This window comes from Macaca nemestrina, chromosome 2 (genome assembly GCF_043159975.1).
Source record: "Macaca nemestrina isolate mMacNem1 chromosome 2, mMacNem.hap1, whole genome shotgun sequence".
NCBI classification, from domain to species: domain Eukaryota; kingdom Metazoa; phylum Chordata; class Mammalia; order Primates; family Cercopithecidae; genus Macaca; species Macaca nemestrina.
The window spans coordinates 106,867,578-106,891,353 of record NC_092126.1 but is presented as its reverse complement, the minus strand read 5'-3'; the positions used below and the strand labels follow the sequence as shown (position 1 = coordinate 106,891,353).

Here is a 23,776-nt window from a genome sequence, read left to right as displayed (position 1 = left end):
ATTTTCAGAAATTAAAAGTTGATCCTATAATTCATATGGAAATGCAAGGAACCCAGAAGAGCTAAAACAATCTTGAAATAAAGAAAAAAATACAAAGACTTACATTTCCAAATTTCAAAACTGCAGTAATCACAGTAGCATAAGAATGTCCATGTAGTAAAATAATAAATAAATAAATAAAAATAATATACTGTAGATCAGTGTACTCAACTTGAGAGTCCAGAAATCAACCTTCAGATTTTATGGTCAGTTGATTTTCGACAAGAGTTCCACAACAGTTCATTGGGGGAAAGAATAGTCTTTTCAACCAATGGTGCAAACAGCTGGATATCCACATGCAAAAGGATGAAGTTTGGACTCCATGCTGTGGTCTGTTTCTGTCCCCCTAAAATTCATATGTTGAAACCTAATCACCAATGTTATGGTGATTATCAGACACCAAATTTGCCAGCACCTTATCTTGGACTTCCCAGCCTCCAGAACTGTGAGAAATAAATTTTTGTTGTTTATAAGCCATCCAGTTAATGGTATTTTGTTTATAGCAGCCTGAATAGACTAACATACACTATATACAAAAATCAACTAAAAATAGATTAATGACATAAATGTAAGAGCTGGGATGGAGGATATGGAAGATGACAGGAAGGAAAGTTGTATGGACCAGGCCAGGAAGGGACACATATAATCCTACTCACATTTCACTGGCTGTGAAAGTCAGCCATGTGGCTATCAGGAGACCATATGGTCACTGGGAAGCTGGGAAATGTGGTCCAGCTCTGTGCCCAGAATGAAGAGGAGATGATTTAGGTGAATAGACAGCCATCTCTGCTACAAGGAGGTTGCCATTGGTTATTCCTATGGACGTCTACATTCTGAAATTCTGTTCTGTACTAGCTCTCCCTCATTAAACCCTACAGTTATGAGAACTAAAAAGAAGCAAGACAAATAACACTTCTTTTCCTTGGACATAAGAAAAAGGTAAAGTTCAGCCAGCAAAGTTAACTTCACAGAAATCTTGCTTGCAAAAAATATGCCCCAGGATCTTGTAATGTACCTGTGTATCAGCATGATCCTGGCCCGAGACCATGATGATCTCTGCTCATCTCTGGTCTGCCCCCATATGAGTGAAGGGATAAGCATGGTTCTCATTCTTGATATAGAGGCTAGTTGGATGAAGCTTTTGAAAAGGAGTGAACACTACCTTATAGGAGGACAAACAAGTAATGGCTCAGAATGAAACCAAATGTATGAATTAAGATTCCATCAAAGATCCTCTGGAATGGACATCAGAAAGTTGGACAGTGCCCCATTGCAACCAGAGGATTCTCCCCTCAGTGGCAGGATCACAAGAATAAATTTGCTTGTCCATCTTAGTTAGAGTATCTTGAGGGCATCTGTTTTGTGAATTGATATATATTCTCAATTGAAAAAGAAGTAGTGTGCTCCAGCTGTGAGTTTGTAATCTAATTGTATATAATATGCTCTGTGGATATGATTACAGAGACTGATGGAAGAGCTAAAGAGAAACAGAATACAGGGGATGTTATAAACAAGGCACAATGCTGTTAATTTTTAAGAAACTGCTTTCTGCAATGTCTTGAGGGATCTTGCCCAGATAGGATAGGACTGAGCTTCTGTATTATTCCCCTCACTCTGCAGCATGCGTGTGTTTAAAATTCATGCCTTTATTTTGAGTTATGTGCTTAAGCTAAATGTTGCATTTTTTTCATAAAACAATCGCAGAAAGACGGTAAACTGGTGCTGGACAAAGTGTGGTCTGCAGACCGGTGTTAATCCACAAAGTATTTTTTACCAGTCCACAATGAGTTAAGCACAGAAATGGAAGGTGTTTAGAAACTTCTAAGGCAATTTGATACTATTGCAATATTTAAGCACATGATCAGTGGGCTTATCTTGTTGACCAAGGTAAACCAATTAGGGTAGTGCTCAATTTGTACGATGATCTGCATGAGATGCAAGCTCATTTTGGTCACATGTAGTATGCATTAGTTTGCACAATAACACAGACTGGGTGGTTTAAAGAACAGAAATCCAAGCAAGGTACCAACAAAATATGTTCCATTCTGAGACCTTTTTTCCTAGCTTTTAGATGGCCACCATCTTTCTGTATCCTAATATGACCAATTCTTTGTGTGTACACAAAGAGACTGAGCTCACTAGTATCTCTTCATGTAAGGATGACAGTCCTGTCATATCATGGCCCCACCCTTATGACCCATTCAACTTTAATTACCTTCTTGTAGGCCCTGTCTCCAAATACAGCCACATGGGGGGTTTACAGCTTTAACATGAATTTGTTGCGGGCAAGGGGGCATTCAGTCCGTAGGATAGTAGGACCATCATAGACTGGGAATTTAAAAATTGGTCCTTCACCTCAGATAGTTCAAGCAACACTCTAGGTATCATTAAGGTAACAACTGGATATTACTAATACAAAAACTAGAAGAAATTTGCTTTAAGTTATAAATGTTTGAATATTTATCAAATTTTTATAATCTTGACATTCAATAAAATTGTGTAAAACATTGAATGTTTAGAAGAGATTAGATTGTAAAAACTTGATTTGATACTGAAAAAAATATACTGATTAGTTAATTCCTACAGAGGCCTGGGCTTAAGCTTGATGTAATTACAGCATAGTAACTGTTTTTATAGCATAGCTCTCCTGCCTGTGCAGCCGACTCATAAATCTGTGCCTTTCCCTGCTGGCCCTCGTCTTCTGGCTTCCTGAAGACGTGTCCCCGTGGCCATTCCAAAAATACCGCTATCTCAACCATTCAGAAGAAGGCATGGCACCTCCCTGGAGCCCTACCCCTGTGCTTCCTTCCTTCTCTGTGTTTTATAATCTCAACAAATAGGAACATTATTTTCATGGTTACTCACATTGAAACCATGGAACATTTTCAGTTTTGCCATTTTCCTTTGGAGATCTCTTTTCTCTCCCACCTGCTGATTCTGCCTCCAGAATGCCTACTCCCTCAATCCCCGCCATTCTAAGGTGCTAACAGCCTCGCACCAGGCCACTGCTGTCATGTCTTTTTTGGAGTATTTCAGTAAGCACCTCACCACTATCCTTGACTTCAGTTTCTTTCTCTCCGGTCTAATATGTGTGAAGCACGGTTCTGACTATATCACTTGCAAGCTGAGAAAGCCTTTGCTGGTTTCCTTTTCTTACAAAATAAAGTCCAGCCTCCTTAACAAGGGATTCAAGGTCCTCTGTAATCTCCTCGTATCTGTCTTTCGTCCCTGGTCTCCCTTCACCCTACGCTTTCAACATGCATACTATATTATAGGCATAGCTGTGTTTTACATTTTCCTACTTTTGTGTCTTTGCCTGGAGTTTTCTTTGGCCTGGAATTTTCTGCTGTCCAATTTCTGCTCTTCAGAGGATCCCTTGTTCTTCAAAGTCTAGTTTAGACATCACCTTTCCGTCAGTTTTCCCTGGTCTCTCTGTTTAGCATTAATGATTAATTAATATGCTCCCATAACGTGTTGATGTGTCATCCATTCATTTACTATGTATTCACTCTCCCCTAGTTGATCAGTTCTTTGAGAGCAGGATCCATGCTGTATTCACAGTTGGCATTACCCCAGTCCCAGGTCACAGTACTGAGCACATGGTTGGTGCTCAGTTGGGGTGTTGCTAATGTAAGGCCATGATCCAAATGTGGAAGAAGAGCATAGGAAACTCAGATCACAAAGAGAATGATAATGCCTTTCTACATCGTTTTGAGAACCAGGAGAGCAGAAGAGGCAGCTTTGCATGTGCGCTTGATTCTGCTCAGAAGGCAGGAGTAGATTCCTTAAGATTACTCTTTGTTGTACCTCCTGAGGGAAGATAGTCAGGGGATATTCAGTAGTCAGAAGGAAACCTTGCCCCAGGCTGGGGTATTTACAGCTTACAGTTTTTAGAAAAGTGACAAGTTCTTAGCAATATGAAGCAAAGAAGTTATCTCGATTGTGTCCATTGATTCTAGAGCTAGATTATAGCTTCAACTGCAGCTTATCAGCTGTGCTTTTATTTTCCCTATCACCAGTGATGTCACCTTTCCTATTCTTGATATTAGTAATTTGTATCTTTTATTCTTCCTCATCAACCTGGCTAGAAGTTTATTGTATTTCTCTAAGTTCTCGAGAAAAATAGAACAATAGATTATATAAAATGAGATTTATTATAGGGAATTGGTTTATGCAGTTATGGAGGCCAAGCCCCAACCCAAGATCCACACTTGGCAAGCCGGAGACCCAGGAGAGCCAATGGTGTCATTCCAGTCCTGGTCTGAAGACCCGAGGACCAGGAGAGCCCATGATGTGAGTGCTGGGGTACCCAAAGGCAGGAGAAGACAGGTAGAGAGAATTCTTTCTTACCCAGTCTTTTATTCTATTCAGGCCTTCAGTGGATTGGATGAGGCCCACATTGAGGGAGGCATTTGCTTTATTCACTCTATGGATTCAATTATTAATTTCATCCGGAAACACCCTCATAGACACAGCCAGAAATAATGTTTAATCAATTATCCTGACACCCATGGCTTCGTCAAGTTGATATATAAAATTAACCTTCACATTTATAGATCTTCTGAAAAATCAGTGACACTTTGGATTTTATTGATTTTCTGTATTGTTTTACTACTTTCTATTTCTTTGCTTTCTGCTCCATTCTTTATTGTTTCTTTTATTTTTGTTTTTCTAGTTCCTGAAGATAGAATTGAGATAAAATTTCCTGCTACATAGTGTTTTAGTGCATCCCACATATTCTGACAAGTGTTTCCATTTTTACTCAGTGCAAAATACTTTCTTATTCTTCTTTTGATTTCTTCTTTGACCCATGTGTTATTCAGAAGTATGTTAGTTTCCAGATATTGGGATTTTCCAAAGACCTTTTTGCTACTGATTTCTAATTTAATTATGTAGTCAGAGAAAACATTTTGTCTGATTTGAGTCCTTTTAAATTTATTGAGACTTATTTAATGTCCCATAATATGGTCTATCTTGGCAAATGTTCCATGTGCATCTCAAAGGAATGTGTATTCTGGTATTGTTGGGTAGAATGTTCTATAAATGACAATTAGGTCAAGTTGGCTGATAGTTTTGTTCAAGCTTTCTGTATCCTTACTGATTTTTTGTCTACTTTTTCTATTAATTTTTGAGAACAGTATTGAAATTTTCCATTATAATTGTGACTTTGTCTGTTTCTCCCTGCAGTTCTATCACTTTCTGCTTTTTTTTTTTTTTTTGAAGCTCTGTCATGTGGTATATAATTGTTTCATCATCTTCATGGATTGACCTCTTTATGATATAATCTCTTTATCCCAGATGTAATATTCTTTGCTTTGAAATCTACTTTGTCTAATACTAAGTGAGCTTTCTGTTGATTTGTGTTACCATAATATGACTTTTTACATCCTTTTACTTTGAACCTATTTGTGTCTGTATATTTCAGACGAGATTGGGCGCCTTCAGGGTGGTATGGCCATAGACTGTCTGTATATTTCAAATGTGTTTTCTTTTGGCAACATATCATTAGGTCTTGTATTTTTATCCAATCTGACAAGCTCAGCCTTTTTAATTGGGGTGTTATGGCATTTATATTTAATCTGATTATTGATATGATTAGATTTAAATGTATCATTTTGCTATTTGTATGTTTGCTATTTTTTCTGCTTTTGCTTGCTATTTTTATTTTGTTTGCTATTATTTATAATGTAAAATTATATAAATTATATTATTTATAATATAGCAAACAAAATAAAAATAGGAAGCAAAAATAGAAAAACAGCAAACATCTATATTATGTTATAAAAGCAAACAAAATATTTAATATTAATATTAAATATTTTAAAATAGCAAATAATACATACGTATTTTTATTATTTATTTGTTCATCTGTCATTTGTTCCCTTTTCTTCCTTATTTTAAATCACAGAAGTGTGTGGCTGGGTGCGATGGCTCACGCCTGTAATCCCAGCACTTTGGGAGGCCCAGGTGGAGGGATCACAAGATCAGGAGATCGAGACCATCCTGGCTAACATGGTGAAACCCCATCTCTGCTAAAAATACAAAAAATTAGCCGGGCGCGGTTGTGGGCGCCTGTAGTCCCAGCTACTCGGGAGGCTGAGGCAGGAGAATGGCGTGAACCCGGGAGGCGGAGCTTGCAGTGAGCCGAGATCGCGCCACTGCACTCCAGCCTGGGCGACAGAGCGAGACTCCGTCTCAAAAAAAAAAAAAAAAAAAAAAAATACAAAAAATTAGTGGGGTGCAGTGGCGGGCACCTGTAGTCCCAGCTACTTAGGAGGCTGAGGCAGGAGAATGACGTGAACCCGGGAGGCAGAGCTAGCGGAGATCGTACCACTGCACTCCAGCCTGGGTGACAGAGCAAGACTCTGTCTCAAAAAAAAAAGAAAAAAAAAAGAAAAAAGAATTCGTAGAAGTGTGTGTTTGTGTGTAAGTGAAATTCCATATTTTTCCCTTTTTTGATGATTGGCTACAACTTTTTGTTTTGTTATTTTAGTGGTTACTTTAGGGTTTCTAGTATACATCTTTATTTTATCACAGTTTACCCTCAAGATATTATACCACTTCACATACAACGCAGTATAAGAACCATACAATAGTTTACTTCCATTTTTGCCCTCCTTCCTAATTATTTCCCAGTACTGAGTCAAGACCCTTCCAAGCACTGTCTCTGGTGACCCTGAGTTAGATTTTCTGGTCTGGCTGGTGGGAACAGACACTGTTCTCAGTCCTGTGTGAACAGAGCTGTTTCTTCTGGTCTGATGTTGCTTTCCCGGACCTCAGATAGTTTACTCACATATGTGTGCTGGTAAGACGTCTGCTGAAAACCTGGGGGAGACCACCTGCAGATCTCCTGAGCTATCTGTTGTTCTGCAGCTCTGTCTTCTTTTGTTTTCCTGCAAACAGCTGGTGCCATGTTGTCCCTGGATTCTCATCATGACTCAGAAAGTCTGCTGTGCTCATCCTGACCTTTTCTCCCTGCACTGTGGCCTGGAGACTGTCTAGGCAGTAAGTTGGAGCAACTGTAGGCTCACCCTGCTTGTTTCCCATCAGGAACCACAGTCTTTCATTGCCTGATGTCCAGTGTCTGGAAAGTGTTATTTTATCAAGTTTGTCTCGTTTTTTGGTTGTTGTTTCAGGTGGAAGGGTTACTTCATCTTGGTGGAAGTGGTCTGTTAGGATATTTCCAAAAAGGGTGTAAGAAGAATGAAAAAAACATTTTTTTTCAATTTCTGTAATTCGTGACTTCATCTTTATAGTTGCTAAGGCCAGAAACCTTGGAGTCATCCTTGACTCATCTCTCTGCAACCTCTAGTCCAAGATTCATGTTCACACCATTGCAAAATATAATATATCCAGAATCTGACAACTCCTCATGACTTCCACTGCTAGCATTGTGGTCCACTCACACTTTGGGCAGATTGCTAAGTCTCTCTGTGCCTCAGTTCTTAATTTTGCAAAATAATGCCTAATAATAGTACCACCTCACAACATTGTTATGAAGTGTAAGTCGTTATTTTTAAATAATGCACAGAATAGTGCACAGTGTGCATTAAGAATTATATGAGCGTTTATTAAGTGACAAAGGCAGAGTTGGGATTCTCTCTCATGTCTGACTGGCTCCTGAGACATTGCTCTCTCATGTTACCTTGCTTTTCTTCTGTGCCTAGAGTTGTTCTCAGAGCTAGAAAATACAAAATGGTGAGAGAGTGGACACCTTCCCAGAAGACGCTTGCTAGTTGGGTGACAGGAGCTAAATATGATAGAATCATGCATTGACATAGTGAGAGATCATGGGCTGCATCTGGGACTTGTCCTGATAAAAGGCCCCACATTTGGGGCTCCCACCCTTCTCCACACTCCCACCCCAGCTTACAGCCTGGGCTGTCCGAAAGCACAGTGGGGAGCTTGTGATCGTCTGGGTTTAGATGACAAGACTCTGCTGCTTTAGAATTTGGCCCTTGTACCATGGACCTCGTTGTTCTGTGTGTGTATTGCTCAGTAAAACACCTTGGAGCAAGGCAGTGCCCTGAGGGCTGCCTGGAGCTGGTGCTTTGACCCCACAGGCATGATTTCATCTCACAATAGAGAGCCCCTATATGCGTTGTGAGTGGTTTCTGAATTTAAGCAAGCATTTTCTCTCTCTAGAGAAGCTTACAGGTCATGTTCTTGTCAGACTGCAGACATGACTGTCTCTGATCCTCTGAGGTAGCGGGGCCAGTTCAGCCTGTATATCCTAAAACTAAAAGTGGAGTACTAAGGTGGGAGCTTCAAGGAATGAAGGGCAGTGACTAACAGACATAAGCAGAAAAACAAACAAATGGGCTCTGCCTGACTCTGTTTATCCATAGTCATGATTTACCCGTGAAGAAAGATGCTTAAGTTTATTTTATAAAAGATTATTTTCAGTCAAAGATAGGGATTGGATGTTAGACGTTAATTTAATATGGAAGAGTTTATGCAGACTCTGCTCTAGGACTAAATAGAATTGGAAATGTCAGCCTAGAGCTAGGACATTGCTAAAACATTTTTCTGAGATTTTGCAGATACTGTCAAGTCAGTAAATAGATATATGGACTATATTTTGTGAATTTTTAAAAAATCTAATTTGTGTTACTACAGCAGCAATAAAAAAGCTAAAATAACCATAATGTATAAATAAATTATGTTGGAAATATAATAATACTTTTTATTTTGTGCATGTTGCAGTCCATTATTTTATTGGCATTAACTCTTTTTGCATTAATTGACTTAAACCAATCGTCTTTAAAAATGAAATCATAAAGAGCATGAAATTTTGAATGTTGCTTATATTCACTAATTGGACACATTAATCAAACTATACTATCTTGCTTATTAACAATTTTAATTATGCTATGAATTGGGATAAACAGGTAATTTTTGACACCTTGAGGACAGTATAATACTAAAACTAAATATGATTGTGTCCTAGTATTTTAAAATACCGTTTTTTCAACTGTAGCTGGAGATGTGAATAGCATACAGAATGTAAACCCTGCTGACTCAGAGGATTGTTAGAGAGTGTCTATGTAAATTTGATGGGTTTAATTAAGCATCAATTGAACCAAACGCATTTTTTGGCTGTCCAAGCTCACTCACTTCTTTGTACACAGTGGTATATTCATTTAGGTCTCAGGGATGTGGGAGAAGGTGCCATAATGTCTCCATGATTTTTTTTTTTAATTTAAATGTTTATTGAGATAATTGGAGATTCACATGCGGTTGTAAGAAATAATACACGGAGATTTGTATACCTGTTACCTAGTTTCCTGGATGGTGATATTCTGTAGAACTACAGAGCTGTGTCACAACCAGTATATTTACAATGATACAATCCACTGATCTTGTTCAGATTTCCCCAGTTTTACTTGTACTTATGTGTGTATATTTGTGTTTAGTTCTTTTTTTTTTTTTTTTTTTTTTTTTTGAGACAGAGTTTTGCTCTTATCTCCCAGGATGGAGTGCAATGGCACCATCCTGGCTCACTGCAACTTCTGCCTCCTGGATTTAAGCGATTCTTCTGCCTCAGCCTCCCCAGTAGGTAGGATTACAGGCATGCATCACCATGCCTGGCTAATTTTTTGTATTTTTGGTAGAGACAGGGTTTCACCATGTTGGCCAGGCTGGTCTCGAACTCCAGACCTCAGGTGATCCACCTGCCTTGGCCTCCCACACTGCTGGGATTACAGGCGTGAGCCACTGTGCCTGGCCTTGTGTTTAGTTCTCTACAGTTTTGTCACATGTATAGGTTCATGTATCTACCACCACCATCAAAATACGGGACTGTTCCATTACCATGGGACTCCTCACCCACCCCAATTCCTTACCCCTGATGACCACCAAAATCTGTTCTCTATATCCAAAATTTTGGTCTCTCAAAAATGTTATATAAATGAAATCATACAGTATATAACCTTTTGGGGTTGACTTTTTCATTCAGCAGAGTTCCCTGGAGATTCATTCAATATGTGTGCATACGAGTAGCTTATTCCTTTTTATTGCTAATTATTATCTATGGTATATATATACCACAATTTGTTTAAACATTCACCCACTGAAGGACATCTGGTCTGATTCCTGTTTTTGGCTATCACAAATAAAGTTGCTATGAACATTTTAGTACTGGTTTTTTTATTAAGTAAGTTTTTCTTTCTCTGGGATTAATGTTCAAAGGTAATATTGCTGGGTTGAATGGTATTTGCATGTTGAGTTTTATAAGAAACTGCCAAACTATTTTCCAGAGTGGTTTTACCATTTTATGTTCTCACCAGCAATGTGTGAGTGATCTAGTTTCTCCACATCCTTGCCAGAATTTGGTGCTATCACTAATTTTTATTTTAGCCATTTTGATGGGTATGTAGTGATATTGCATTGTAGTTTTACTTTGTGTTTTCCTGATGGCTAATGATGTTGAACAACTTTTCAAGTGCTTATTTGCCATTGCTAAATCCTCTTCAGTGAAACGTCTATGTTTTTGCCCATTTTCTTTTTTTTATTTTTTTATTATACTTTAAGTTCTAGGGTACATGTGCACAACATGCAGATTTGTTACATATGTGTACTTGCGCCATGTTGGTGTGCTGCACCCGTTAACTCGTTATTTATATTAGGTTTATCTCCTAATGCTATCCCTCCTCCCTTCCCCCACCCCACGACAGGCCCCAGTGTGTGATGTTCCCCTTCCTGTGTCCAAGTATTCTCATTGTTCAATTCCCACCTATGAGTGAGAACATGCGGTGTTTGGTTTTCTGTCCTTGCGATAGTTTGCTCAGAATGCTGGTTTCCAGCTTCGTCCATGTCGCTACAAAGGACATGAACTCATCCTTTTTTGTGGCTGCATAGTATTTCATGGTATATATGTGCCACATTTTCTTAATCCAGTCTATCATTGATGGACACTTGGTTTGGTTCCAAGTCTTTGCTATTGTGAATAGTGCCTCAGTAAACATACATGTGCATGTGTCTTTATGGCAGCATGATTTATAATCCTTTGGGTATATACCCAGTACTGGGATGGCTGGGTCAAATGGTATTTCTAGTAATAGATCCTTGAGGAATTGCCACACTGTCTTCCACAATGGCTGAAGTTTTTGCCCATTTTCTAATGAGTTTTTTTAGTTGTTGAGTTTTTAAAAATATTTCTGTATCCTAGGTAGTACTCCTTTGTTGGATATGTGGTTTGCAAATACTTTTTCCGAGTCTGTAGCTTCACATAAGCTTTGAAAAGTTTTTAATTTCAATGAGGTCTCTTCATGACTTTTTAATGTTTGGTCTTTTTTGAAAAATGGGGAGAAGTACCTTCACTAGAATTAGAGCATTTTTCTGTTTTAATTATTTTTATTCTTTTTTATTCTCTACCCTCTGCCCCTTGACTTTTACTCTCTCTTTAGCAACATAAACTTTTTCTTGGTTGTGAAAAATATTGTAAAGCATTAAAATTATACTTTATTTCAGTGTTCCTAGTGTTCTTTAATAAGGAACTTCACATTTTTCCCTTGCCTTTTACAAACACCTAGAACATTTCCTTTTCGTTTGATCACATTTTTTGCAAGCATTTGTTGGCAATTGTTTATGCTCTTCAACTGTTTCATGCTAACTATATAATCTTCCCCTTTTTCTTCAAAACTAGACCCGTGTGCAGATGGCATTTCATTTTTATCATAGAATAGTGACAGAACGGCCCCCTAGAACCCACAGAGAAAATCCCTGAGCTTGTATATTTATTTTCTCCAGTTATGAGAAGAAAAGGCTACCCTCATCCTTCAGGATTTAGAGATATGCCTTTCCTGAGTGTCCGTTGTCACTCTCCTACAGTCCACCATCGGAGGTTTGCTGTGTTTCCTTTTTTTTTTTTTTGGTCTCTTGTGAAGGGGTCAGTCCTAGCTATGAGGGCATCCAGGCAGTGCTGGCTAGTCTGCTGCTAAACTTCCAGGGACCAGCAGCAGCAGGGGTTGTGGGAGGTATGCCTTGCACGTTTGACCCGTCTGCATGTTGTGTCCAGTTGAAGAAGCAGCCCTGGGTAAGGATTGTGCCCCAGCTTCCCACATGGCCCGGACCTGTGGTAGGTGCCTGAGCCTCGATGAACACTTCGTGTTCCCTCCTGTGAAGAAGGGGAAGGGGAAGAATACAACCCACCCTGTCTCCTACGAAGGGCAGTCCAGAAAATTTCTCACATCCTTCTTTTTGTGGTATCTGACTCTAGTGAAAGAAGGTACTCAGTGACTTTCCTTGCTGTATGGATACGGAGAGAAATGTACTTATCAACTCTTGGGTAGATAAAAAGATAATGATACCAAGCCTACTGACAAAAAGCACCTTTTTTCTTATGAAACTGACATGACTTCTAGAATCTTCCAATAAGTAGGAATTAGAACTCATTCAGTTAATTCAATAGATATATTAACACCTACTTGATGCCAGACACTTTACTTGGCAGTGAGGATACAGCAGTGAACAGAAGGAAGGAAAACCTCTGTACTCGTGGAGTATATTTTAGGGGGGAAGATAGATGATAACGAGATGAAATGTATAGTATGTTAATCAGTGATAACCACTCAGGAGAAAAATAAGGTGAGGAAGGGAAATGGGAAGTACCATGGTAGGGGTGGTGGTACAGTTTTAAGGAAGTTGGTCTGAGAAAATGTCCTAGGGAGACTGATTTCTGGGTTAAGACCTGGAGTGAGTGATGGGAAAGCAATGCAGATACCTGGCGGAGGAAGAGCAGTGCAGGCAGAGGGCACAGCACCCTAAAGGCCCAGGGGTGGACCTGGGCTATTAAAGAACAGCAAAGAAACTCATGTGGCTGGATCACAGGGAGTGATGGGAATTCGAGTCCATAAATACGATGAAGAGGATCACACAGGGATTTTCAGGTCATTTGGCTTAACTCTGGGTGGCATGGAAGCTGCCGGAGGGCTCTGAGTGTAGGAGTGGATAGTCAGAGTCTGACTTTTGTATTCATGGGGCCTCTGGATATTCTGTTGACTATAAAATGCACAGGATATGAGCAAAGGCAGAGAGACCAGGTAGGAAGCCATGGCAATGACTTAGGACAGAGACAATAGTGTCCTGGACCAGGGCAGGAAATGTGGAGGTAGCCAAAGTGGGTGGGTTGTGGATAGATTTTCAAGGCAAAAAGAAGGATTTGATAATATGATGGAGGTGAGGGGTAACAAAAGAGAGACATCACAGATGGCCCTCTGGTTTGGCCTGAGCACCTTCACAAATGGAATTGTCATTTCTGAGACAAGGATGACGCTGAGAATGGTTCGTGTCAAATAAGTCCTAGATAATACTGTAAGAGCATTATATCTTTATTTTAAAGGTGAGGATTAACACACATAGAGTAAAATGCATTAAAGTGTACTCATTCAAAATTATAGCTTTGCAGGAACACTGGATCTTAAACATCTTTTATTCATCATCGGAATTTGGGGGAAATATTTTTTCTTTGTTTCTTTAATAATTTACATCTTAAATCCTTTATCATTTTTAGCTGTTCTGAGAAACAAGGCACATGTCTCTCTGCTACAGATTGAAACATAAAATAATTTCTTCCACAAGTATCTTTTAGCCCTATTATACATACTCATAATATCCTGGCCCTATAGGGAGAATAAAGTATAATCTTTGCCCTCAGGGACCATATTATTTAGTTGAACATAAATAAATAATGTGAAAACTGCAGAATAATAACAAATTCAAACCCACTGGCTGACAGTTTTTCATTTCTTGACCTCATGAATGTGTATGTCACCTCCTTCTCTGGAATATCCATCACAAAATGACAGTGTTTTGGTTCTGTGATCTGAAAGATGACTTACTGAAAAGAGCATGTGAAGAAAATGTGTTATATCATTCCTGATGAGTAAGAAAGCCAACTGAGGCTTTGAAGCATGCCTCACATAAAGGGCTTTGATGTGGTATAATTTTGGGTTTCACTGGTACCTGAGTAAACCCATGTAGATGATGACATCTCATGAAAAACACATGCTTCTTAGTCAATTTACTAGTGAAATAGTGTTGAGGGAATCCAGCCTATAGGCAGTCCTCATGCTCAGCAGAAAAATGTTCTGACAATTAAAACAATTTTAATTTGAATCTTATTTTCTCATAGCAAAAGTGATGTGACAGAAAATTTTGATTCTAACTGGGGATCTGATGCCCAACATTTTATAGAAATTACCGTAAACATTGTACTTAATTACATTTATTTTCAAGTGTAAGTGGCATGCTATTTAGTGTAGAACTTAGATAGTATTTAAAAACTCAATGGCATTTTATTTATGCTAATCCTATCTCATACTATACCAGAGGCTGCTTTTGTTTTCATGCATTCTACTTAAGTTTTACTAAAGCAAACCAGAGCAACTCTCATGGCACTTAACAGAATTCAAAAGAACTTTGTTCAGATTTTTACCATCTTCTTTGAAAGAAACTTTGGACTGGTTGATAAATTTTTTGAAACGGATTCAAGAATAATTTTCTTTCTGCTGGGCACAGTGGCTCACACCTGTAATCCCAGCGCTTTGGGAGGCCAAGGTGAGAGAATCACGAGGTCAGGAGTTCAAAAAATACAAAAATTAGCCAGGCGTGGTGGCATGTGCCTGTAATCGAGCTACTCAGGAGGCTGAGGCAGGAGAATCGCTTGAACCCAGGAGGCGGAGGTTGCAGTGAGCCGAGATCGTGCCACTCTACCTCAGCCTGGGTGACAGAGCAAGACTCCATCTTAACAAAAAAAAAAAAAGAATAATTTTCTTTCTGTCATTTCTCTGATATTTTGTTGAAAAGACTTTTTCCTCTAAACTACATAAACTAATGTGATTTTTTATGAACAGTAACTCTCTTAGCAATGGCAGAAAACTGTGCCATCATAGACAGCTACAGTTGCAGTCAGCTAGGTACCAATTACATTGCCCATCTGCTTCATAATTGTTATTTACGTTTCTTGGCAGAGATATTTCATGCTTCTCCTTTGCCTTTGATTTATTTGCATTGGTTTTTTTCACCTGTAGATCACACTTTAGATCTCCAACACTCTATCTATCTATCTATCTATCTATCTATCTATCTATCTATCTATCTATCTATCTATCCATCCATCCATCCATCCATCCATCCATCCATCCATCCATCCTTATTTTTTGAGGCGGAGTTTTACTCGTCACCCAGGTTGGAGTGCAGTGGCGCAATCTCAGCTCACTGCAACCGCCGCCTCCTGAGTTCAAGTGATTCTTTTGCCTCAGCATCCTGAGTAGCTGGGATTATAGGTGTCTGCCACCATGCCAGCTAATTTTTGCATTTTTAGTAGAGACAGGGTTTCACCATGTTGACCAGGCTTGTCTCGGACTCCTGACCTCAGGTGATCCACTGCCTCGGCCTCCCAAAGTGCTGGGATTATAGGCGTGAGCCACCGCGCCCGGCCAATCCCCAACACTTTATTATAACAAGATTTTATATAACAAGGTGTTATACAACAAGACTCAAACCTTCAGTGCAAATGGCAGCCTTGCTAAGATTTGCTATACTGTGAAAAAAAATCCTCTTTCAGCCTTAAAATCATAAAAATCACCTGATTAGAGTACAGTTTTTAATAGGATAAATGACTGTGAAGTGATGAGACCTCTCTTTGTATGACCGCATTGAGAAATTCAAACAAATCTTAACTGTCAGAGCAGCCAAGGCAGCCTATAAACTTAGGCTGGGCTTGGCCTGAAACCTGTTTGAAACTCTTTTATTTGTTTTTTTCAGAGATGTCTTCATAGCCACATGAGAAAATTCGTTTTTTATGTTATGGTGATAGCTCACTCCCCCTTTGACTAATATTGTTCTCTTTGTCCTGTCTTCCTTGTCATATGGCTTAGCTCTGCCCCCTTCTCTTCATTCATGGCTGCTTAAGCTTCTGATGGATCCTGAAGGAAGTAGATAACTTGCCTTGTGGCTTTGGAGCCATCACATCACATTTGATCTATGGGCCTACTCCCCTCTCCTCATCTCCTGGGATGAATATTAGTAGTGATCTACTTGTAAGTCTTGGGTTTCCCAAGAAGAAAATAATTAGGTGATCTCTCTCCCCACCCCCCACCAAGAAATCAAAATAAATTAGAATCTTCCTTTCAGTATGAGAGTATTTAAAGGTGTTTTAAACCACTAGAGGGAGCCCATATTGTTCTGATTTCTGAATCCTATCATGTTTAACAGCTTGATTTTATTGCCTGTATAAAACGATCTCTCTAACCAATGCCTGGATCGCTACATCCATAACTGTAGTGTTCTCCATTAGTTTGCATATTTTCCTTTTTCCCAGTTTTTTTTTTTGTGGTAAAATATACATAATACAAAATTTATTGTCTTGACCATTTTAAGTGTACAATTCAGTGGTATTAAATAAATTCATAATGTGCAACCACAGTCATCATCCACCTCTGTAATTCTTTTCATCTTGTAAAACAGAAACTCTATACCCATTAAACAGTAACTCCCTATTATCCCCTCCACCTAGATCCTGGCAACAGCCCCTCTACTTTCTGTCTTTATGATTTTGACTATACTAGGTATCTGACACAAGTGGAGTCATACAGTACTTGTCTTTTCGTGGCTGTCCTATTTCCCTCAACATAATGTCGTCAGAGTTCTTCCATGCTGTAGCATGTCAGAATTCCCTTAGTTTTTAAGGCTGAATAATATTCCTTTGCACATACGTACCTCATTTTGCTTATCCATTCATCTGTTGGTGAATACTGTGATGCATCTACTTTTTAGCTGTTGTCTTAGTTCATTTGTGTTGCTATAAAGGTATACCTGAGGCTGGGTAACTTGTTTTTAAAAGGGATTTATTTGGTTCATGGTTCTGCAGGCTGTACAGGAAGTGTGGCACAAGCATCTCCATCTGGTGAGGGCCTCTGGCTGCTTCCACTTGTGGTGCAACAAGGTGAAGGGGAGCTGGTGTGTAGAGATTACATGGTGAGAGAGGAAGCAGGAGAAGCGGGGAGGTGCCAGGCTCTTTCTGACAGTCAGCTCTGGCAGGAACAAATAGAGTGAGAACTCACTCATTACAACAAGGATGGCACCAAGCCATTCATGAGGAATCTGCCCCCATGACACAAACACTGCCCACTAGGCACCATCTCCAATATCAGGGATCAGATTTCAACATGAGGTTTGGGGGAACAAATATACAAACTATAGCAGGTATTGTGAATAATGTTTTATAAACACAGGTATACATGTATCTCTTCAAGACCCTGATTTCAATTCTTTTGGGTATATACCCAGAAGTGGAATTAGTGGATCATATGGTAATTCTATTTTTAATTATTTGAGGAACTTCCATACTGTTTTCCATAGTGGCTGTACTATTTTACATTTCCACCAGCAATGCACAAGGATTCCAATTTCTCCGTATTCTCACCAACACTTGTTATTTTCTGGTTTTGTTTGTTTGTAGTAGCCATCCTAATGGGTGTGAGGTAAGGAGAAAAATGGAAAATCACCCAATGGAGACCATCGTTTATACTGGTGTTCTTGTACTCTGTGGCTCAGAATGGGATGTGGGTGAAGTAATTTGAGACAGATCATTTTGATAGCTCCTTGGCTGGGGTCTGTGTCTGTCTTCCTTCCCTTCTCCATAACACTCACTGTCATCTTCCACCACCTTTCTTTCCACCAATCCCTGGACAGATTTAGTTCCATTCAGCAGAATATCAGTCATGTGTAGACATTATTATGCTGGGCTCTGTGGCAAAGTAGAAGGTGAATAATGAGCTGTCTTTCTTGTCAGGGTAACAATCTTAGTCTTCATTGCATCCAGGGAATGTGTTTTGGCCTCTTTCAACCTTTCTTCCCTTTGCTTTCCTCTACCTCTCTACTAAGAAGCTTTGACCTCATGATTTCTCAGGTCTCCTTCGCTGTTTTAGATTCTCTAGATTTTTCATTTTTCAATCAGTGGCGTTGTTTTTGTGTTTTATTGTCTTTTTAAAGTGTTGGGAATTTATAAGATTTTACACTTCCTGGTATAGTTTGGATGCTTGTCCCTCCAAACCTCATGTTGAAATCTGATCTGTAATGTTGGAGGTAGTGCCTAATGGGCAGTGTTTGGGTCATGCGGGCAGATCCCTCATGAATGGCTTGGTGCCATCCTTGTGCCAACGAATGAGTTCCCACTCTGTTAGTTCCTGCTGGAGCCGGTTGTTAAAGAGCCTGGCACCTCCCCTCCCTTTGCTTCTTCTCTTGCCATGTGACTGCATAGCTGGCTTCCCTTCACCTTCCACCATGAGTGGAAGCAACCTGAGGCCCTCGCCAGATGGAGATGCTGGTGCCATGCTTATTGTACAGCCTGAAAAATCATGAGCCAAGTAAACCTCTTTTCTTTATAGATGACCCAGCCTCAGGTATTTCTTCATAGCTATACTAATGGACGATGACATCTTCTGTTTCAGAATACAACTAATTTTTTCACTGAGAGATTTGAGTTGATTCACCTCTACATACAGCACCCTCCCCGGCCCTCTTACATACCTGTGTTATAAGATGCTCTGCCTTCTGTTTTTGCTGCTGTTATTTTTGACCACCATTCTAGGTTGAGCTATAGGAAGTCATGTAGATGTCGAAGCTTATGGAGTCTTTCTAAACTTTCTAAGATTATGCCAACCCAATTCAGAGTACATACACTGATAAAGTAAGATATTTATTAGGATATTTTCTGTAATGGTTGTGTTTGTATAGGAAAGTGTCATTCAGGGTTGAAAAGGCAAATCCTGATTTCAGTTAATTACATTCGAGAGTGGTTTTACTATTATTACCTGTAGAGTTATAGCTTAGGAAAGAAGCTTAAGAGATCATACCACCACATTTCACTGAGCCTAAGGTTAACTTTTCCCACATTTTAGTACCTCTGAAATTGAATATATTTTATGGTGGCTATCAGGTAGCTGCCATCGTCAACATGTGCACAGATTTGAATGTCAACACTGGAACATTCCTGGTACTGTGATTTGGCAACAGCAACTCCTTATGGTTTCAGTCAGTATAGAAAATGAATTATGGGTGGGGCTGTAAACCTTACATTGACCCTTTTGATAAGATCAGAAAAAGCACCAGCATGGGAACTTGCAAATGGGTGCCAGCTGCTTGGAAGGAAATCCCAGATAGAGTGGTGAAGCACTGTTTTAAGGACTACTGCATCACCGACACTACTGAGGCCACATAAAGAGGATTTTGTATTGGAAAACTTGCGCATTGTCAACTCTGAGATGAAATTCGATTTAGAAGTCTTAGACTCTGAATGTTTTTTTTTTTTTATTTTTATTTTATTTTTTTTTTAATTTTTTTTTTTTGACTCTGAATGTTTAAAAAATCTAGTAGTACATGGGGCTGGGCGCAGTGGCTCACGCCTGTAATCCCAACACTTTGGGAGGCTGAGACGGGTGGATCACCTGCAGTCAGGAGTTCAAGAGCAGCCTGGCCAACATGGCAAAACCCTGTCTCTACTAAAAATACAAAAAAAAAAAAAAAAATAGCTGGGCATGGTGCACACCTGTAGTCCTAGCTACTTGGGAGGCTGAGATAGGGGAATCGCTTGAACCCAGGAGGCGGAGGTTGCAATGAGCCAAGGTCACGCCACTGCACTCTAGCATGGGCGATAGAGTGAGACTCTCTTTAAAAAAAAAAAAAAAAAATCTAGTAGTACATTAACCAGCATATTATGCTTATATTTTGTATGTAGCACAGGAGTGATGACAAAAAAAAATCTATCTAAAGAAGTTTTAAAAGAATCCTTCAAATTAGAATTCTAGGTAATAAGAACACTTTGTGTAATTGTTTAATTGGCAGTATTTTTTTTTCTTGGTGGTGAATGAGAGAATGGTATGTCTTATGGTGTCTTACAGTTTGTGGTATCCTAGATAGTTGAAAGAAGGTAATAGTGGGAAGTGTGGTTTGCCTGCATTTCTGACTGTCTTCTCTAGCACCCAGTTTTTGCACTGCTGCTGATCCTGGCTTCTGTGCCTTGCAAATGCCCTCTTCTCCTGCTCAGTACTCCTCCTGTCGGCCTACTTCCTATACTTCCTTTGATGCCCAGTCTAAGACAGACTTCCTCTGCCAAGCCCTCCCTAGTAAACATTTCCCCATCTAGAGCATTCAGTGTACTTCTATGGAGGTACATCATTTGAACTATACATTTGACTGTATATGGCTGTGGAAATGTTTTATATTTGTTTCATGACTGGGTTCCGCAACTGTAAAAGATTGTAAACTCTTTGCGATAGGGTCTCTGTACCCTATCACAAGTATCATTTGAGAAATACTTGCCGAGTTTATTTTCACTCTGCATTTGCCTGTGCCATTGTTAGAAATTTGAAGACACATGTGAAAAACAAGGACAAACACTTTAACTGCCCCCTCTCTCTAGTGATTTCTCTACATGAGCTCGGCAACTCTGGTGGAGAGGGCTCAACGTAATACCCTGGTTTTGGTGTGATTTTAGCTTCTTCCTCAGTACTCACCACCACCTCAGGTAATCAGGTCTGGGGACTTACCCCAGTGCCCACGCACCACAGCCTCAAGACTGTTGCATTGCAAAACCATTAGACAATGAATTGTGTATGTGTGTTTACCTTATATGCATATAGCAAGGATTAAATTATTTGGTAGCACTGAGTACAAGAAATGTTATATCTTATTTTTCTGAATTTTATTCCCCTCCTGCCCCACCTGCTGAAAAGGACAGTCCCATTCATGTTTTGACTGCTCTTTGCTTCTCTCTGGGGATGTGCACGAATAAGAGGGAGGATTATATTTTTTGAAAAACAAAGGACAGCATCAGTAAATCTCAGCTATAGTAAGCTGCATAGTCCAGACCTCAAAGTAGAGGGAAGGGAATGGCTGGTTTCCTCTGTGCCAAGCTTTGCACTTGGGATCTTTTACGCAGGCTTTGAAAGCCACGGGAGGTGGTGTTTATTCCCCACTCTTCCCTCCACGTGCCATCCCATCAGAGTTTCTGTTACTTTCTAGGATATGCTGGGGGCAAGTCTCTCCTACTGACACAGTTGGCAGGTAACACTGCCATCAGGGATTGTCCTCCCAGGTTAGGTCACATCTGCTCTTCTGCACAGTTCTTCCCTCAATCAGCTGGATTTTGTAGACGTGGAGGGCAGTTGGTTTGCCCGCTGGGTACCATCCATCTTCTGGGGAGGCATTAGAAGTATCCAAGGCCAGAACAGCCAGTGGCTTCCCAGGAAGCGGGCAGGAAAACTCCCACTGTCTCCTTGCTGTACCTGCCAACAGCCAGTCAGTGGCTAAACCAAGTGTCAAGTCTTCCCCTGCTGCACATAGACACTGCGGTGCAGAGCAAGGCTTCAGTGTTTCATGCTTTTCTAAAAACACATGAACAGAAAATTTGATGCTACTTACATCCTTTTAAAATAATTACCAGATTAATGCTCGATTCACAGCTGAGAATTTATTCTGATAGGGACACAGTATATGAGTCATTCCACATAAGAAGTACAGAGATGATGCAACAGAATTACAATTAAGCATCACTATTAGGATACATTCGTAATTTCCACTTTCAGGTCTTTTAAGTCTATGTTTAGAGTAGCTCAATTTGTACTGGCTTTTCCTTTCATATATCACAGCAAAACAGTATCAAAAATATTGTATTTGAGGTGAATTAATAGAAATACAGAATATAAATCTATATTTCATAGAAATATGTGAATATATATCACAGAAATATACAAATCCCCATCCATGCTGCTCCCCTCCCCCATGAAAACCACAGGCATAGGAAGGTTCTGTAGGAGGGCAGAGGGCATCTGGGAGGCTGTAGGGACCCCTGCTTTCCCTCACTCCAGGGACTTAGGCTCCTCAGGATGTCTGTCTTAGGAACAGTGTCACAAAGATTCAGTAGGGTGGATTCCTTAACTAGCCTTAGATCCACCCTGCTGAGGGAACACAAGCCTGAAAGGAAGGACCTTTCTCTACTTTTCTGGGACTAGAGTTTTCTGCAATCAGGAAAAAACAAAGCAGAAGTATGTGCTGTTTGCCAAAGGTTGAAACTCTGAAGACAGTTCTCCCAAAGAAAGAGGAGGTAAAAGAAGCACGTAAGGAGACAGGGTTATGTGACTAGGGGATACTTTTCTTTGTTTTGTGAACTATTAAAGTTTTCTATCTTTTCTCTTTAATACAAAAGCATTACTTGCTTCTTGCAACCAGATAAAGACTATAGATACTTCCTTCTGTGCACACGCTGACTTTTATGTGCTAGGTAAGTTTGCATGTGCCTCCTGTGGGGTGAGGGAGTAGGAATTACTCACACATTTACCCTCCAGTAGGTTTATTGTCTGCACTTAATTCAAAATCACAAAAATCTTTTGAAATGTGACAGAAGAAGAAAAAGTACTCACATATGTACTCTTCATCCCATCTACCAAAGAAAATTCTGCAATTGCTAGCCCAGTCCTATCTCCTACTCCCGTACTGCCAAGTAGGGTTGTTCTTTGTCTTTAAGGATGCAACATATGAAGATAGGAAATTCCATAGCTGGGGGAGGACATGGCCTAAATCACTGTACATCTTCAGGAACAGGAAGGAGCTTACATCACTGTACATCTCCAGAACAGGGAGGAGAAAGGGAGAAGAGAACAAAAATCAGAGCAGGATTTGAATTTTGGTTTGGGCTTGGTTTAGTTGGGTGCTCTGGTTCAGGGGTGGGGGACAAAGAAGAAGCTTCATAGTGGTGAAGTGTGGAGAAAACTGGTGGGAAGAAAGGGGGAGACATGGTAAGTACCATGCAAAAAATGTGAATAAAGAATAGAATAACCAGCTTGGGCAACATGACGAAACCCTGTCTCTACCCCTGCTCCCCCCCACCCCCCCAAAAAAATGTAAATCAGCAAGATATGGTGGCATGCCCCTGTAGTCCCAAGTAGTCAGGAGGCTGAGGTAGGAGGATTGCTTGAGCTTGGAAGATGGAGGTTGCAGTGAGCCGAGATCGTGCCACTGCGCTCAAGCCTGGGTGACAGAGCTCAAGCCGGCCTCAAAAAAAAGAATAGAATTGTTCTTAAATTAGGTTTTAGTGTCTAATCTGTGCTTCTGAAATTTGACACTCCTTAGGGATAGACCACTAGGGAACCATGTTTGTCATGGCTACAGTGGGGTTGCATATGTCAATATATACAGGTAAATAAATATATACCTTGCTCTTTGTAATGGCTACAGAATATTCCACAAGGTCCAGCTTTTTTCCTGTCAGTAGGCATTCTGATTGTTTTCCAATATTTTGAGTTACCGGCAATGTAACTTTTCTATACGCATACCCTTTTTCAATAGAGTATATATTCCTAAAACCAGGATTGCTGGATCAAAGAGTAGGCACTATTTTTAATAGGTACAGTGAGATCGTTTCCAAAAGTGTCCTGATAAGTTATTTATGACAGCCCCATTTTCATATACCTTACTGCCTACTTGCTCTTAAAAATAATTTTTCCCAAATTGGATAGGCAAAATGTTGTCTGAGGTGGCATTGGGTTCACTTTCCTGACCAGCAGTGAGAAAGAAAACTTTTTTATTATGTTGAATGGCCACTTGCCATGCCTCATCTGTAAAGTTGCCTACACATGACTTAAGCTCGTTTTTCCTTTGAGTGTGGTTTATCTTCTTCTTGTGAATTTGCAGCAATTTTGTGTTTTAAGTATATTAACTCTTTGGTCACATGTTA

At 39.8% G+C, this 23,776-nt stretch overlaps 1 protein-coding gene across 3 annotated transcripts in view; it reads left to right on the top strand.

The window, feature by feature from the left end:
• The window catches only part of LOC105480296 (anoctamin 10), a 257,728-nt gene that overhangs the window by 84,949 nt on the left and 149,003 nt on the right, over positions 1–23,776 (top strand). The gene's annotated exons all lie outside the window — the stretch shown is intronic.